This window comes from Melospiza melodia, chromosome 3 (assembly GCF_035770615.1).
Source record: "Melospiza melodia melodia isolate bMelMel2 chromosome 3, bMelMel2.pri, whole genome shotgun sequence".
Taxonomy (NCBI): domain Eukaryota; kingdom Metazoa; phylum Chordata; class Aves; order Passeriformes; family Passerellidae; genus Melospiza; species Melospiza melodia.
In genome coordinates this window covers 84,985,761-85,002,384 of record NC_086196.1, presented here as the reverse complement: position 1 = coordinate 85,002,384, position 16,624 = coordinate 84,985,761, and positions in this window count along the sequence as shown.

Below are 16,624 nucleotides of genomic sequence, written 5' to 3'. Positions count from 1 at the left end.
CCATGGTGGCACCAGTGCCAAGTTGGGCTGGTTTGATAGTACCAAGTGGCTCCTGCAATCTGCCATCAAAAAGTTGGCAGGCGAGTTTTGTTTTCCAGGAAAAAGCGCCGTTGTTTGTGTTTGGGGGCCTGTGGCTGGGAGTGGCCGGCTGGCTCCTTAGAATCCACGATACGCAGCATTGTTCCCAGACCAGAGGTGGCACCAGTGCCAAGTCGGGCTAGTTTGATGGTGCAAAGTGGCTCCTGCAATCTGCCATCCAGTAGCGGGGTAGCTTACTTTTTTTTGCCAGGGAAACGGGCCGAGGTTTTTGTCTAGAGGCCTATGGCTGGGAGTGACCGGCTGGCTCGTGAAAAGCTACGATAGGCAGGATGGTGACCAGACCCATGGTGGCACCAGTGCCAAGTTGGGCTGATTTGATAGTACCAAGTGGCTCCTGCAATCTGCCATCAAAACGTTGGCAGGCGAGTTTTGTTTTCCAGGGAAAAGCGCCGTTGTTTGTGTTTGCGGGCCTGTGGCTGGGAGTGGCCGGCTGGCTCCTTAGAATCCACGATACGCAGGATGGTTCCCAGACCCAAGATGGCACCAGTGCCAAGTCGGGCTGGTTTGATAGTACCAAGTGGTTCCTGCAATCTGCCATCCAGAAGCGGGGTAGCTTACTTTTGTTTTCCAGGGAAACGGGCCGAGGTTTGTGTTTGGGGGCCTGTGGCTGGCAGTGGCCAGTTGGCTCCTGAAAATCCATGATACGCAGCATGGTTCCCAGACCCAAGATGGCACCAGTGCCAAGTGGGGCTGGTTTGACAGTGTCAAGTGCCTCATGCAGTCTCCCATCCAGAAACGGGGCAGCTGAGTTCTTTTGCCTGTGAACCGGCCGTTGTTTTTGATTGGGGTCTGTGGCCGAGAATGGTCGACTGGCTACTGACAATCCACAATACGCAGGATGGTTCCCAGACTCAAGGTGGCACCAGGGCCAAGTCGGGCTCGTTTGATAGTACCAAGTGGCTCCTGCAATCTGCCATCCTGACGGGGGGCAGCGGATCTTTGTTTGCCAGAGTAAAGTTCCGTGGTTTGTTTTTGGGGGCATATGGCTGGGAGTGGCCGGCTGGCTCCTTAAGAAGCTCGATACGCAGGATGGTTCCCAGATCCATGGTGGCACCATTGCCTAGTTTGGCTGTTTTTGTAGTACCAAGTGCGTCCTGCAATGTTCCATCCAGAAGAAGGGCAGTTGAGTTTTGTTTTCCAGGGAAAAGCGCCGTTGTTTTTGATTGGAGGCCTGTGGCTGGGAGTGGCCGGCTGGCTCCTTTCAACACACGATACGCCGGATGGTTCCCAGACCCAAGGTGGCAACAGTGCAAAGTCGGGCTGGTTTGATACTACCAAGTGGTTCCTGCAATCTGCCATCCAGAAGCGGGGCAGCTTACTTTTGTTTGCCAGGGAAACGGGCCGAGGTTTGTGTCTCAGGGCCTATGGCTGGGAGTGACCGGCTGGCTCCTGAAAAGCTACGATAGGCAGGATGGTGACCAGACCCATGGTGGCACCAGTGCCAAGTTGGGCTGGTTTGATAGTACCAAGTGGCTCCTGCAATCTGCCATCAAATGTTTGGCAGGCGAGTTTTGTTTTCCAGGGAAAAGCACCGTTGTGTGTGTTTTGGGGCCTGTGGCTGGGACTGGCCAGCTGGCTCCTTAGAATCCACGATACGCAGGATGGTTCCCAGACCCAAGGTGGCACCAGTGCCAAGTCGGGCTGGTTTGTTAGTACCAAGTGCGTCCTGCAATCTGCCATCCAGAAGCGGGGCAGCTGAATTTTGTTTGCCAGAGAAAAAGGCTGTTGTTTGTGTTTCGGGGCCTGTGGCTGGCAGTGGCCGGCTGGCTCCTGAAAATCCATGATACGCAGCATGGTTCCCAGACCCAAGGTGGCACCAGTGCCAAGTAGGGCTGGTTTCATAGTACCCAGTGGCTCCTGCAATCTGCCATCCAGAAGAGGGGCAGATGAGTTTTGTTTTCCAGAGAAAAGGGCCGTGGTTTGTGTTTGGGGCCTATGGCTGAGAGTGACCGGCTGGCCCCTGAAAATCCACGATAGGACGGATGGTTCCCAGATCCAAGGTGGCAGCAGTGCCATGTTGTGCTGGTGTGATAGTCCCAAGTGGCTCCTGCAATCTGCCATCCAGAAGCGGGGCAGCTGAATTTTGTTTGCCAGAGAAAAAGGCTGTGGTTTGTGTTTGGGGGCCTGTGGCTGGGAGTGGCCGGCTGGCTCCTGAAAATCCATGATACGCAGCATGGTTCCCAGACCCAAGGTGGCACCAGTGCCAAGTGGGGCTGGTTTCACAGTGTCAAGTGCCTCCTGCAATCTCCCATCCAGAAGCGGGGCAGCTGAGTTTTGTTTGCCTGTGAAACGGGCCGTTGTTTTTGATTGGGGTCTGTGGCCGAGAGTGTTCGGCTGGCTCCTGACAACCCACAATACGCAGGATGGTTCCCAGACCCAAGGTGGCACCAGTGCCAAGTCGGGCTGGTTTGTTAGTACCAAGTGGTTCCTGCAATCTGCCATCCAGAAGCGGGGCAGCTGAATTTTGTTTGCCAGAGAAAAAGGCTGTTGTTTGTGTTTCGGGGCCTGTGGCTGGCAGTGGCCGGCTGGCTCCTGAAAATCCATGATACGCAGCATGGTTCCCAGACCCAAGGTGGCACCAGTGCCAAGTAGGGCTGGTTTCATAGTACCCAGTGGCTCCTGCAATCTGCCATCCAGAAGAGGGGCAGTTGAGTTTTGTTTTCCAGAGAAAAGGGCCGTGGTTTGTGTTTGGGGCCTATGGCTGAGAGTGGCCGGCTGGCCCCTGAAAATCCACGATAGGACGGATGGTTCCCAGATCCAAGGTGGCAGCAGTGCCATGTTGTGCTGGTGTGATAGTCCCAAGTGGCTCCTGCAATCTGCCATCCAGAAGCGGGGCAGCTGAATTTTGTTTGCCAGAGAAAAAGGCTGTGGTTTGTGTTTGGGGGCCTGTGGCTGGGAGTGGCCGGCTGGCTCCTGAAAATCCATGATACGCAGCATGGTTCCCAGACCCAAGGTGGCACCAGTGCCAAGTGGGGCTGGTTTCACAGTGTCAAGTGCCTCCTGCAATCTCCCATCCAGAAGCGGGGCAGCTGAGTTTTGTTTGCCTGTGAAACGGGCCGTTGTTTTTGATTGGGGTCTGTGGCCGAGAGTGTTCGGCTGGCTCCTGACAACCCACAATACGCAGGATGGTTCCCAGACCCAAGGTGGCACCAGTGCCAAGTCGGGCTGGTTTGATAGTACCAAGTGGCTCCTGCAATCTGCCATCCAGAAGCGGTGCAGTTGAGTTTTGTTTGCCAGAGAAAAGGGCCGTGGGTTGTGTTTGGGGGCATATGGCTGGGAGTGACCGGCTGTCTCATTAAAAAGATCGGTACGCAGGATGGTTCCCAGACCCAAGGTGGCACCAGTGCCAAGTCGGGCTGTTTTTATAGTACCAAGTGCGTCCTGCAATTTGCCATCCAGAAGAGGGGCAGTGGAGTTTTGTTTGCCAGAGAATAGCGCCGTTGTTTGTGTTTGGGGGCTTGTGGCTGGGAGTGGCCGACTGGCGCCTTAGAATCTGCGTTACGCAGCATGGTTCCCAGACCAGAGGTGGCACCAGTGCCAAGTTGGGCTGGTTTGATAGTACAAAGGGGCTCCTGCAATCTGCCATCCAGAAGCGGGGCAGCTTACTTTAGTTTGCCAGGGAAACGGGCCGAGGTTTGTGACTGGGGACCTATGGCTGGGAGTGACCGGCTGGCTCCTGAAAAGCTACAATAGGCAGGATGGTTACCAGACCCATGGTGGCACCAGTGCCAAGTTGGGCTGGATTGATAGTACCAAGTGGCTCCTGCAATCTGCCATGAAAAAGTTGGCAGGCGAGATTTGTTTTCCAGGGAAAAGCGCCGTTGTTTGTATTTGGGGGCCTGTGGCTGGGAGTGGCCGGCTGGCTCCTTTGAACCCACGATACGCATGATGGTTCCGAGACCCAAGGTGGCACCAGTGCCAAGTCGGGCTGGTTTGATACTACCAAGTGCGTCCTGCAATCTGCCATCCAGAAGCGGGGCAGCTTAATTTTGTTTGCCAGGGAAACGGGCCGTGGGTTTTGTTTGGGGGCCTATGGCTGAGAGTGGCCGGCTGGCTCCTGAAAATCCACGCTAGGCAGCATGGTTCCCAGATGCAAGGTGGCACCAGTGCCAAGTCGGGCTGGTTTGATGGTGCAAAGTGGCTCCTGCAATCTGCCATCCAGAAGCGGGGCAGCTGATTTTGTTTGCCAGAGAAAAATTCCGTGGATTGTTTTTGGGGGCATATTGCTGGGAGTGGCCGGCTGGCTCCTTAAAATGCTCGATACGCATGATGGTTCCCAGGCCCAAGGTGTCACCACTACCAAGTCGGCCTGCTGTTTTAGTATCAAGTTCATCCTGCAATTTGCCATCCAGAAGAGGGGCAGTTGAGTTTTGTTTGCCAGAGAAACGGGCCGAGGTTTCTGTTTGGGGACATATGGCTGAGAGTGGCCGGCTGGCCCCTGAATATCCACGATACACAGCATGGTTCCCAGATCCAAGGTGGCACCAGTGCCAAGTTGGGCTGGTTTGATAGTACCAAGTGTCTCCTGCAATCTGCCATCCAGAAGCGGGGCAGCTTACTTTTGTTTGCCAGAGAAATAGGCCTAGGTTTTTGTTTGGGGGCCTGTGGCTAGGAGTGGCCGGCTGGCTCCTAAGAATCCACGATACGCAGGATGTTTCCCAGACCCAAGGTGGCACCAGTGCCAAGTCGGGCTGGTTTGATAGTACCAAGTGGCTCCTGCAAACTCCATCAAAAAGTTGGCAGGCGTGTTTTGTTTTCCAGGGAACAGCGCCGTTGATTTTGTTTGGGGGCCTGTGGCTGGCAGTGGCCGGCTGGCTCCTTAGAATCCACGATACGCAGGATGGTTCCCAGACCCAAGGTGGCACCAGTGCCAAGTCGGGCTGGTTTGATAGTACCAAGTGGCTCCTGCAATCTGCCATCCAGAAGTGAGGCAGCTAAGTTTTGTTTGCCAGAAAAAAGGGCCGTGGTTTTTGTTGGGGGCCTGTGGCTGGGAGTAGCCGGCTGGCTCCTTAAAATCCACGATACGCAGGATGGTTCCCAGACCCAAGGTGGCACCAGTGCCAAGTTGGGCTGGTTTGATAGTACCAAGTGGCTCCTGCAAACTGCCATCCAGAAGCGGGGCAGCTGAGTTTTGTTTTCCAGGGAAATGGGCCTTTGTTTGTGTTTGGGGGCCTGTGGCTGGGAGTGTTCGGCTGGTTCCTGAATATGTACGATACGTAGGATTGTTCCGAGATCCAAGTTGGCAGCAGTGCCATGTTGTGCTGGTGTGATAGTCCCAAGTGGCTCCTGCAATCTGCCATCCAGAAGTGGGGCAGTTGATTTTTGTTTGCCAGAGAAAAGGTCCGTGGTTTGTTTTTGGGGGCATATGGCTGAGAGTGGCTGGCTGGCCCCTGAAAATCCACGATACACAGGATGGTTCCCAGATCCAAGGTGGCACCTGTGCCAAGTCGGGCTGATTTGATAGTACTAAGTAGCTCCTGCAATCTGCCATCCAGAAGCGGGGCAGCTTACTTTTGTTTGCCAGGGAAACGGGCCGAGTTTTGTGTCTCGGGGCCTATGGCTGAGAGTGACCGGCTGGCTCCTGAAAAGCTACAATAGGCAGGATGGTGACCAGACCCATGGTGGCACCAGTGCCAAGTTGGGCTGGTTTGATAGTACCAAGTGGTTCCTGCAATCTGCCATCCAGAAGCAGGGCAGCTGAGTTTTGTTTGCCAGAGAAAAGGGCCTTGGTTTGTGTTTGGGGGCATATGGCTGGGTGTGGCCAGCTGGCTCCTTAAAATGCACGATATGCAACATGGCTCCCAGACCCAAGGTGGCACCAGTGCCAAGTTGGGCTGGTTTGATAGTACCAAGTGGCTCCTGCAATCTTCCATGATCACGTGGAGAAATACTTTCTGGTTTCAGCCTCATGCTCTTTCTTCTCTCCCTCAACTTCTCTATCACCTCTCATCTGGTTCACATGCGCTGTCTTCAAGGTCCACAGGCTACTTTTCACAGAATCTTCTGGCCTGATGAAGTAAGAATGATGAATAGAACAGAGCTGGGATCTATTTTCCAGTTTGGATAAAATGCATTCTGCACACAAATCCAAGGAGAACGGGCTGCCCCGATGCCCAGAAAATCTTTCACTCCTGCTAGTGTTCTACGTCAACCGCAACTTAGTCTGAAAGAAAAGCTTTTTCTCTGAGAGCATCTGAGAGGTTTGCATGAAGCACTGATATCTGACATATGCAATTTTGAATAGGAGAGGAAAAAGAAAATGGCAAGGAGTTTTTAATTTTAGTGGTTTCAATTTTAATTTCCGTGCACTTTTTCAAAACTTGTCAGCTCAAATGCCCATCAACATCTTTTAGTCATCTGTAAGTCAGTATTCATATAAAATGTGCTTCAAATCCAAAGAATTTCAAATTTGCACTCCAAGCTTCTATGCCTAGATTTATGATTTCCTACACATATTAGATGAAAGGAAGGCCTTTTTTACTGTGGGAGTGCTGGAACACTGGAACAGGTTGCCCAGAGAAGTTGTGGGTGTCCCATCCCTGAAAGTATTCAAGGTCACCTTGGACAGGGCTTGGAGCAGCAACAAAGGAGAAGCTTGATGGTAGAGAAACAAAGTTGGACTATAGAAGAAACTCGGATTGAAGTATAGGATCAAGTTTTCTCTCAGCTCTTGGGGTAAATTCAAAGTTGTACAAAATGACATTTATCTGTGCTATTCACTACTGTAACAGAAAGTTTCATGAAAACTGTACAGAAGATAGTAAATTTTAAAAGAGATAAGAATTACAGCATAAAATCCATGGGATAGGTTACAACATGAGACACTCTCTAAGAGAAAATCTCTGTGTTTCAGCACTTCATCAGGGTAAGATTTCATGAAGTGCCAAAGAAGGCGGCAAAATATCATTCGGGACATTATTTACTGGAATTCAGCCTGGCCATTAGTAGGAACTGCCTTTGAACATATCATGTAGATATACCACACACACTTTCCCTTCACTGAAAAATTACTGTTTACAACAAATAAGCAATTGACGATCAAAATTGATTGAAAGCATCTTAAACATGTCAAGTATTTCATTGTAGATGATCTGTGATCCAAATGCTTCTTCCACCTTCGAGAGGGACAGAAGAATTCTTCCATATCATGATGGTTTAAAATTGTATCAACCAATGTTTTCTGCTGAAAAGATATCATCTATTTTTTTCTATTTTTGGAAGAAAATATTCCTAGACATACAACAGGTGAGAACTAAGTAATTTTAAAGAAACAAATGAAATGAAAATATTCTGTAAATAGAATGAAATGAAAAGCTGTGTTTTAAATAGGAGCTAAATATTAAACAGAATTTTTGTACCAGGCATTTGAATTACTGCACCAGCTCTTTTGCCCATCAAGAGAGGCATTTAGCATTTCAGTCTTTTCCAAGGTGTTCATGATCTGCTATGCTGATCTCTGTGTGTGCCTAGGTGTGTGTGGAGGGGGGGGCATATGAAGGGGAGTGTGTATGTTTGCTTTACAATTGTTGTGGCAGATTCATGCCTCAGCTCCACATTTTGTTTTAAAAAGGTCACACCGAGTGGATATGAAGTTTACTATCAACAAGAGATCGATTCCCAAATCATCCATTTGACTCTCCCTTATAAATCATGTGCTTTGTTGCATATTTTATCAAATATACTTTCAAGCCAGATGGAGGAAGGAGGATGTGGGAATCCCTCCACCATCTTGCAACTTTTATGTAAGTAGGTTTTCAAGAAAATCATCATTTCTCTTTTAAATATGTCTGGAACAGGCATGATGGTAGTGTCAACCTGTTGGAGTTTTTGTTGCTGGAAGAAGTTGTACAAAAGGATTGGTTTTTACATTGACCAGTTACTGAATCAAGCGCAGGAATACATTGGAAATTTAGCTGGGGGTTCCTTTTCCCAGCAGACTACTTCTAGAACGAGCTTGTACACTGAAGCTGACTCTTTTGCTCTCTTTTTGTTTCTTTCCTATTTTCTTGGCTTCTTTGCCACTATCTAGACAATTTTGGAACTTTGTTCCCAACTAAAATGGTTTCAATAGTCTGATTGTGATCATACATTTTTACAAGGAATTTTTAAAATCTTTCCTCGAGTCCAGAAAGTCAAGGACTTAGATCTTTTTCTTCCCTTATCAATATTGCCATGAAATTGATAAATAAAGACCAACTCTTTATTTTTGTTTTTAACCCACGTAGATAATTCCCATCCATTAATCCATTTTGTGGACCAATAGCTGCCATTCTGATGGAAGCTGTCACTTCTTAACAATAGGCATTCTGTGACTATGTTGACAGCACTTTGGGTGAAGATCCTAACTGGTCTTAGATATACATAGGGAGAAATTTGCTCAGCCAGTGTCAGTCTTAAGCATGCGTATCAGAAGATCTTTCTAGAGCTGGGAATTTTCCCATGAAAGGGATTCAGTTAGGGAAGAGACACTTGTGCCAGAGTTTTACATTCTTCTTGAACACTGCTTAAGGAACTTAGATGCCATGTCCATTTGGATCTCTGTCTGCACAGAACTTTGTCATGCCAGTGCTTTGAAATGCATCTTGAAGAGAATTCACTAGCACAGAATGAAAGAGAGTGGAAGGGGTTGGTGGGGCTAACCAGGCCCAACCCCCCTGCCTAAACCAGGATACCTAGAGCCTCTTGCCCAGGATTCTATCTGGGTGTACTTTTAATGTCTTCAAAGATCCAGGCTCCACAATCTTTCTGGGCAGTCTGTGCCGTGGTTCAGTCACCCTGACAGTAAAGAAACATTTACTGATGTTCAAAGGCAATCTCCTGTATTTCAGTGTGTGCCCACTGCCTCTTGTCTTTTCCCTCAGCATCACTGAAAAGACACTGATTCCCTCCCCTTTGCACTATTGCTTCCATATGTATGTGTGATGCCATGTAGAGGTACGTCAAAAACCTCCCTGAAGCCCAGGCAGATAATATTCCCTTCATCTACCAGTCAAGTTGATTCATCAGAGGAGTTTAAAGTGATGTTCAGCATGAAATTCCCCTGAAAAATCATGCTAACTACATTATTTGGTCATCTGTCATGTGCCTGGCAAGGATTTCCAGGAAGAGCTGCTTCATCAACTTCCTGGGGATAAAAAAGAGGCTGGCTGGTTTGTACTATGGCGAGTCCTCTTAATTGCCTTTTTTGAAGATGGGTGTCATTTGCTAACATCCACTCTTTAGCCTCTCTTGTCGTCTACATCTTAGCAAAACGCTTTTCCACTATGTCTGGCTAGGAAAAACTGTGCCAGCACAGAAAACATCTCCCATCGTGTTCTAGAAGTTGCACGGATGTCTGCCAAGTGTTTGGCAGGAAGAAAAGAAAAGTTGTCCAAAACAGCTTCCAATCGAATGTTCCTGTGATTGGAAAAGTCAGGAGAGTGCAAAGGTACTGTTTTCTATCAGTTGGCAAGGTGCGCACACAATCCCAGTGTTGTACAGCTTGCTTCTTCACCTTCCCGAAGCTGCCGCTCTCGCCGGCTGCCGGAGCCCAAGAAGCGGCTTCTTCGCGCAAAGACGATTGTGCCGCTCACAGTGCTCTCCTTAGCGCGGCTTCTGCCGAAAGACGCCCGGCAGCGGCTCTTACCTCCGGAGAGCACCCTACCTTCGTCTTTAGCTCCTCTTCTCATCTACACCTCGGCAAAAAGCTTCTCCACTATGTCTGGCTAGGAAAAACTGTGCCAGCACAGAAAACATCTCCCATCGTGTTCTAGAAGTTGCACGGATGTCTGCCAAGTGTTTGGCAGGAAGAAAAGAAAAGTTGTCCAAAACAGCTTCCAATCGAATGTTCCTGTGATTGGAAAAGTCAGGAGAGTGCAAAGGTACTGTTTTCTATCAGTTGGCAAGGTGCGCACACAATCCCAGTGTTGTACAGCTTGCTTCTTCACCTTCCCGAAGCTGCCGCTCTCGCCGGCTGCCGGAGCCCAAGAAGCGGCTTCTTCGCGCAAAGACGATTGTGCCGCTCACAGTGCTCTCCTTAGCGCGGCTTCCGCCGAAAGACGCCCGGCAGCGGCTCTTACCTCCGGAGAGCATCCTACCTTCGTCTTTCGCGTCTTTTGTAGTCTACATCTTAGCAAAACGCTTTTCCACTATGTCTGGCTAGGAAAAACTGTGCCAGCACAGAAAACATCTCCCATCGTGTTCTAGAAGTTGCACGGATGTCTGCCAAGTGTTTGGCAGGAAGAAAAGAAAAGTTGTCCAAAACAGCTTCCAATCGAATGTTCCTGTGATTGGAAAAGTCAGGAGAGTGCAAAGGTACTGTTTTCTATCAGTTGGCAAGGTGCGCACACAATCCCAGTGTTGTACAGCTTGCTTCTTCACCTTCCCGAAGCTGCCGCTCTCGCCGGCTGCCGGAGCCCAAGAAGCGGCTTCTTCGCGCAAAGACGATTGTGCCGCTCACAGGGCTCTCCTTAGCGCGGCTTCTGCCGAAAGACGCCCGGCAGCGGCTCTTACCTCCGGAGAGCATCCTACCTTCGTCTTTAGCTCCTCTTCTCATCTACACCTCGGCAAAAAGCTTTTCCACTATGTCTGGCTAGGAAAAACTGTGCCAGCACAGAAAACATCTCCCATCGTGTTCTAGAAGTTGCACGGATGTCTGCCAAGTGTTTGGCAGGAAGAAAAGAAAAGTTGTCCAAAACAGCTTCCAATCGAATGTTCCTGTGATTGGAAAAGTCAGGAGAGTGCAAAGATACTGTTTTCTATCAGTTGGCAAGGTGCGCACACAATCCCAGTGTTGTACAGCTTGCTTCTTCACCTTCCCGAAGCTGCCGCTCTCGCCGGCTGCCGGAGCCCAAGAAGCGGCTTCTTCGCGCAAAGACGATTGTGCCGCTCACAGTGCTCTCCTTAGCGCGGCTTCTGCCGAAAGACGCCCGGCAGCGGCTCTTACCTCCGGAGAGCATCCTACCTTCGTCTTTCGCGTCTTTTGTAGTCTACATCTTAGCAAAACGCTTTTCCACTATGTCTGGCTAGGAAAAACTGTGCCAGCACAGAAAACATCTCCCATCGTGTTCTAGAAGTTGCACGGATGTCTGCCAAGTGTTTGGCAGGAAGAAAAGAAAAGTTGTCCAAAACAGCTTCCAATCGAATGTTCCTGTGATTGGAAAAGTCAGGAGAGTGCAAAGGTACTGTTTTCTATCAGTTGGCAAGGTGCGCACACAATCCCAGTGTTGTACAGCTTGCTTCTTCACCTTCCCGAAGCTGCCGCTCTCGCCGGCTGCCGGAGCCCAAGAAGCGGCTTCTTCGCGCAAAGACGATTGTGCCGCTCACAGTGCTCTCCTTAGCGCGGCTTCTGCCGAAAGACGCCCGGCAGCGGCTCTTACCTCCGGAGAGCATCCTACCTTCGTCTTTCGCGTCTTTTGTAGTCTACATCTTAGCAAAACGCTTTTCCACTATGTCTGGCTAGGAAAAACTGTGCCAGCACAGAAAACATCTCCCATCGTGTTCTAGAAGTTGCACGGATGTCTGCCAAGTGTTTGGCAGGAAGAAAAGAAAAGTTGTCCAAAACAGCTTCCAATCGAATGTTCCTGTGATTGGAAAAGTCAGGAGAGTGCAAAGGTACTGTTTTCTATCAGTTGGCAAGGTGCGCACACAATCCCAGTGTTGTACAGCTTGCTTCTTCACCTTCCCGAAGCTGCCGCTCTCGCCGGCTGCCGGAGCCCAAGAAGCGGCTTCTTCGCGCAAAGACGATTGTGCCGCTCACAGGGCTCTCCTTAGCGCGGCTTCTGCCGAAAGACGCCCGGCAGCGGCTCTTACCTCCGGAGAGCATCCTACCTTCGTCTTTAGCTCCTCTTCTCATCTACACCTCGGCAAAAAGCTTTTCCACTATGTCTGGCTAGGAAAAACTGTGCCAGCACAGAAAACATCTCCCATCGTGTTCTAGAAGTTGCACGGATGTCTGCCAAGTGTTTGGCAGGAAGAAAAGAAAAGTTGTCCAAAACAGCTTCCAATCGAATGTTCCTGTGATTGGAAAAGTCAGGAGAGTGCAAAGATACTGTTTTCTATCAGTTGGCAAGGTGCGCACACAATCCCAGTGTTGTACAGCTTGCTTCTTCACCTTCCCGAAGCTGCCGCTCTCGCCGGCTGCCGGAGCCCAAGAAGCGGCTTCTTCGCGCAAAGACGATTGTGCCGCTCACAGTGCTCTCCTTAGCGCGGCTTCTGCCGAAAGACGCCCGGCAGCGGCTCTTACCTCCGGAGAGCATCCTACCTTCGTCTTTCGCGTCTTTTGTAGTCTACATCTTAGCAAAACGCTTTTCCACTATGTCTGGCTAGGAAAAACTGTGCCAGCACAGAAAACATCTCCCATCGTGTTCTAGAAGTTGCACGGATGTCTGCCAAGTGTTTGGCAGGAAGAAAAGAAAAGTTGTCCAAAACAGCTTCCAATCGAATGTTCCTGTGATTGGAAAAGTCAGGAGAGTGCAAAGGTACTGTTTTCTATCAGTTGGCAAGGTGCGCACACAATCCCAGTGTTGTACAGCTTGCTTCTTCACCTTCCCGAAGCTGCCGCTCTCGCCGGCTGCCGGAGCCCAAGAAGCGGCTTCTTCGCGCAAAGACGATTGTGCCGCTCACAGTGCTCTCCTTAGCGCGGCTTCTGCCGAAAGAAGCCCGGCAGCGGCTCTTACCTCCGGAGAGCACCCTACCTTCGTCTTTAGCTCCTCTTCTCATCTACACCTCGGCAAAAAGCTTCTCCACTATGTCTGGCTAGGAAAAACTGTGCCAGCACAGAAAACATCTCCCATCGTGTTCTAGAAGTTGCACGGATGTCTGCCAAGTGTTTGGCAGGAAGAAAAGAAAAGTTGTCCAAAACAGCTTCCAATCGAATGTTCCTGTGATTGGAAAAGTCAGGAGAGTGCAAAGGTACTGTTTTCTATCAGTTGGCAAGGTGCGCACACAATCCCAGTGTTGTACAGCTTGCTTCTTCACCTTCCCGAAGCTGCCGCTCTCGCCGGCTGCCGGAGCCCAAGAAGCGGCTTCTTCGCGCAAAGACGATTGTGCCGCTCACAGTGCTCTCCTTAGCGCGGCTTCTGCCGAAAGACGCCCGGCAGCGGCTCTTACCTCCGGAGAGCATCCTACCTTCGTCTTTCGCGTCTTTTGTAGTCTACATCTTAGCAAAACGCTTTTCCACTATGTCTGGCTAGGAAAAACTGTGCCAGCACAGAAAACATCTCCCATCGTGTTCTAGAAGTTGCACGGATGTCTGCCAAGTGTTTGGCAGGAAGAAAAGAAAAGTTGTCCAAAACAGCTTCCAATCGAATGTTCCTGTGATTGGAAAAGTCAGGAGAGTGCAAAGGTACTGTTTTCTATCAGTTGGCAAGGTGCGCACACAATCCCAGTGTTGTACAGCTTGCTTCTTCACCTTCCCGAAGCTGCCGCTCTCGCCGGCTGCCGGAGCCCAAGAAGCGGCTTCTTCGCGCAAAGACGATTGTGCCGCTCACAGGGCTCTCCTTAGCGCGGCTTCTGCCGAAAGACGCCCGGCAGCGGCTCTTACCTCCGGAGAGCATCCTACCTTCGTCTTTCTCGTCTTTTGTAGTCTACATCTTAGCAAAACGCTTTTCCACTATGTCTGGCTAGGAAAAACTGTGCCAGCACAGAAAACATCTCCCATCGTGTTCTAGAAGTTGCACGGATGTCTGCCAAGTGTTTGGCAGGAAGAAAAGAAAAGTTGTCCAAAACAGCTTCCAATCGAATGTTCCTGTGATTGGAAAAGTCAGGAGAGTGCAAAGGTACTGTTTTCTATCAGTTGGCAAGGTGCGCACACAATCCCAGTGTTGTACAGCTTGCTTCTTCACCTTCCCGAAGCTGCCACTCTCAGGAGGTAAGAGCCGCTGCCGGGCGTCTTTCGGCAGAAGCCGCGCTAAGGAGAGCACTGTGAGCGGCACAATCGTCTTTGCGCGAAGAAGCCGCTTCTTGGGCTCCGGCAGCCGGCGAGAGCGGCAGCTTCGGGAAGGTGAAGAAGCAAGCTGTACAACACTGGGATTGTGTGCGCACCTTGCCAACTGATAGAAAACAGTACCTTTGCACTCTCCTGACTTTTCCAATCACATGAACATTCGATTGGAAGCTGTTTTGGACAACTTTTCTTTTCTTCCTCCCAAACACTTGGCAGACATCCGTGCAACTTCTAGAACACGATGGGAGATGTTTTCTGTGCTGGCACGGGTTTTCCTAGCCAGACATAGTGGAAAAGCGTTTTGCTAAGATGTAGACTACAAAAGACGCGAAAGACGAAGGTAGGATGCTCTCCGGAGGTAAGAGCCGCTGCCGGGCGTCTTTCGGCAGAAGCCGCGCTAAGGAGAGCCCTGTGAGCGGCACAATCGTCTTTGCGCGAAGAAGCCGCTTCTTGGGCTCCGGCAGCCGGCGAGAGCGGCAGCTTCGGGAAGGTGAAGAAGCAAGCTGTACAACACTGGGATTGTGTGCGCACCTTGCCAACTGATAGAAAACAGTACCTTTGCACTCTCCTGACTTTTCCAATCACAGGAACATTCGATTGGAAGCTGTTTTGGACAACTTTTCTTTTCTTCCTGCCAAACACTTGGCAGACATCCGTGCAACTTCTAGAACACGATGGGAGATGTTTTCTGTGCTGGCACAGTTTTTCCTAGCCAGACATAGTGGAAAAGCGTTTTGCTAAGATGTAGACTACAAAAGACGAGAAAGACGAAGGTAGGATGCTCTCCGGAGGTAAGAGCCGCTGCCGGGCGTCTTTCGGCAGAAGCCGCGCTAAGGAGAGCCCTGTGAGCGGCACAATCGTCTTTGCGCGAAGAAGCCGCTTCTTGGGCTCCGGCAGCCGGCGAGAGCGGCAGCTTCGGGAAGGTGAAGAAGCAAGCTGTACAACACTGGGATTGTGTGCGCACCTTGCCAACTGATAGAAAACAGTACCTTTGCACTCTCCTGACTTTTCCAATCACAGGAACATTCGATTGGAAGCTGTTTTGGACAACTTTTCTTTTCTTCCTGCCAAACACTTGGCAGACATCCGTGCAACTTCTAGAACACGATGGGAGATGTTTTCTGTGCTGGCACAGTTTTTCCTAGCCAGACATAGTGGAAAAGCGTTTTGCTAAGATGTAGACTACAAAAGACGAGAAAGACGAAGGTAGGATGCTCTCCGGAGGTAAGAGCCGCTGCCGGGCGTCTTTCGGCAGAAGCCGCGCTAAGGAGAGCACTGTGAGCGGCACAATCGTCTTTGCGCGAAGAAGCCGCTTCTTGGGCTCCGGCAGCCGGCGAGAGCGGCAGCTTCGGGAAGGTGAAGAAGCAAGCTGTACAACACTGGGATTGTGTGCGCACCTTGCCAACTGATAGAAAACAGTATCTTTGCACTCTCCTGACTTTTCCAATCACAGGAACATTCGATTGGAAGCTGTTTTGGACAACTTTTCTTTTCTTCCTGCCAAACACTTGGCAGACATCCGTGCAACTTCTAGAACACGATGGGAGATGTTTTCTGTGCTGGCACAGTTTTTCCTAGCCAGACATAGTGGAGAAGCTTTTTGCCGAGGTGTAGATGAGAAGAGGAGCTAAAGACGAAGGTAGGGTGCTCTCCGGAGGTAAGAGCCGCTGCCGGGCGTCTTTCGGCAGAAGCCGCGCTAAGGAGAGCCCTGTGAGCGGCACAATCGTCTTTGCGCGAAGAAGCCGCTTCTTGGGCTCCGGCAGCCGGCGAGAGCGGCAGCTTCGGGAAGGTGAAGAAGCAAGCTGTACAACACTGGGATTGTGTGCGCACCTTGCCAACTGATAGAAAACAGTACCTTTGCACTCTCCTGACTTTTCCAATCACAGGAACATTCGATTGGAAGCTGTTTTGGACAACTTTTCTTTTCTTCCTGCCAAACACTTGGCAGACATCCGTGCAACTTCTAGAACACGATGGGAGATGTTTTCTGTGCTGGCACAGTTTTTCCTAGCCAGACATAGTGGAGAAGCTTTTTGCCGAGGTGTAGATGAGAAGAGGAGCTAAAGACGAAGGTAGGGTGCTCTCCGGAGGTAAGAGCCGCTGCCGGGCGTCTTTCGGCAGAAGCCGCGCTAAGGAGAGCCCTGTGAGCGGCACAATCGTCTTTGCGCGAAGAAGCCGCTTCTTGGGCTCCGGCAGCCGGCGAGAGCGGCAGCTTCGGGAAGGTGAAGAAGCAAGCTGTACAACACTGGGATTGTGTGCGCACCTTGCCAACTGATAGAAAACAGTACCTTTGCACTCTCCTGACTTTTCCAATCACAGGAACATTCGATTGGAAGCTGTTTTGGACAACTTTTCTTTTCTTCCTGCCAAACACTTGGCAGACATCCGTGCAACTTCTAGAACACGATGGGAGATGTTTTCTGTGCTGGCACAGTTTTTCCTAGCCAGACATAGTGGAAAAGCGTTTTGCTAAGATGTAGACGACAAGAGAGGCTAAAGAGTGGATGTTAGCAAATGACACCCATCTTCAAAAAAGGCAATTAAGAGGACTCGCCATAGTACAAACCAGCCAGCCTCTTTTTTATCCCCAGGAAGTTGATG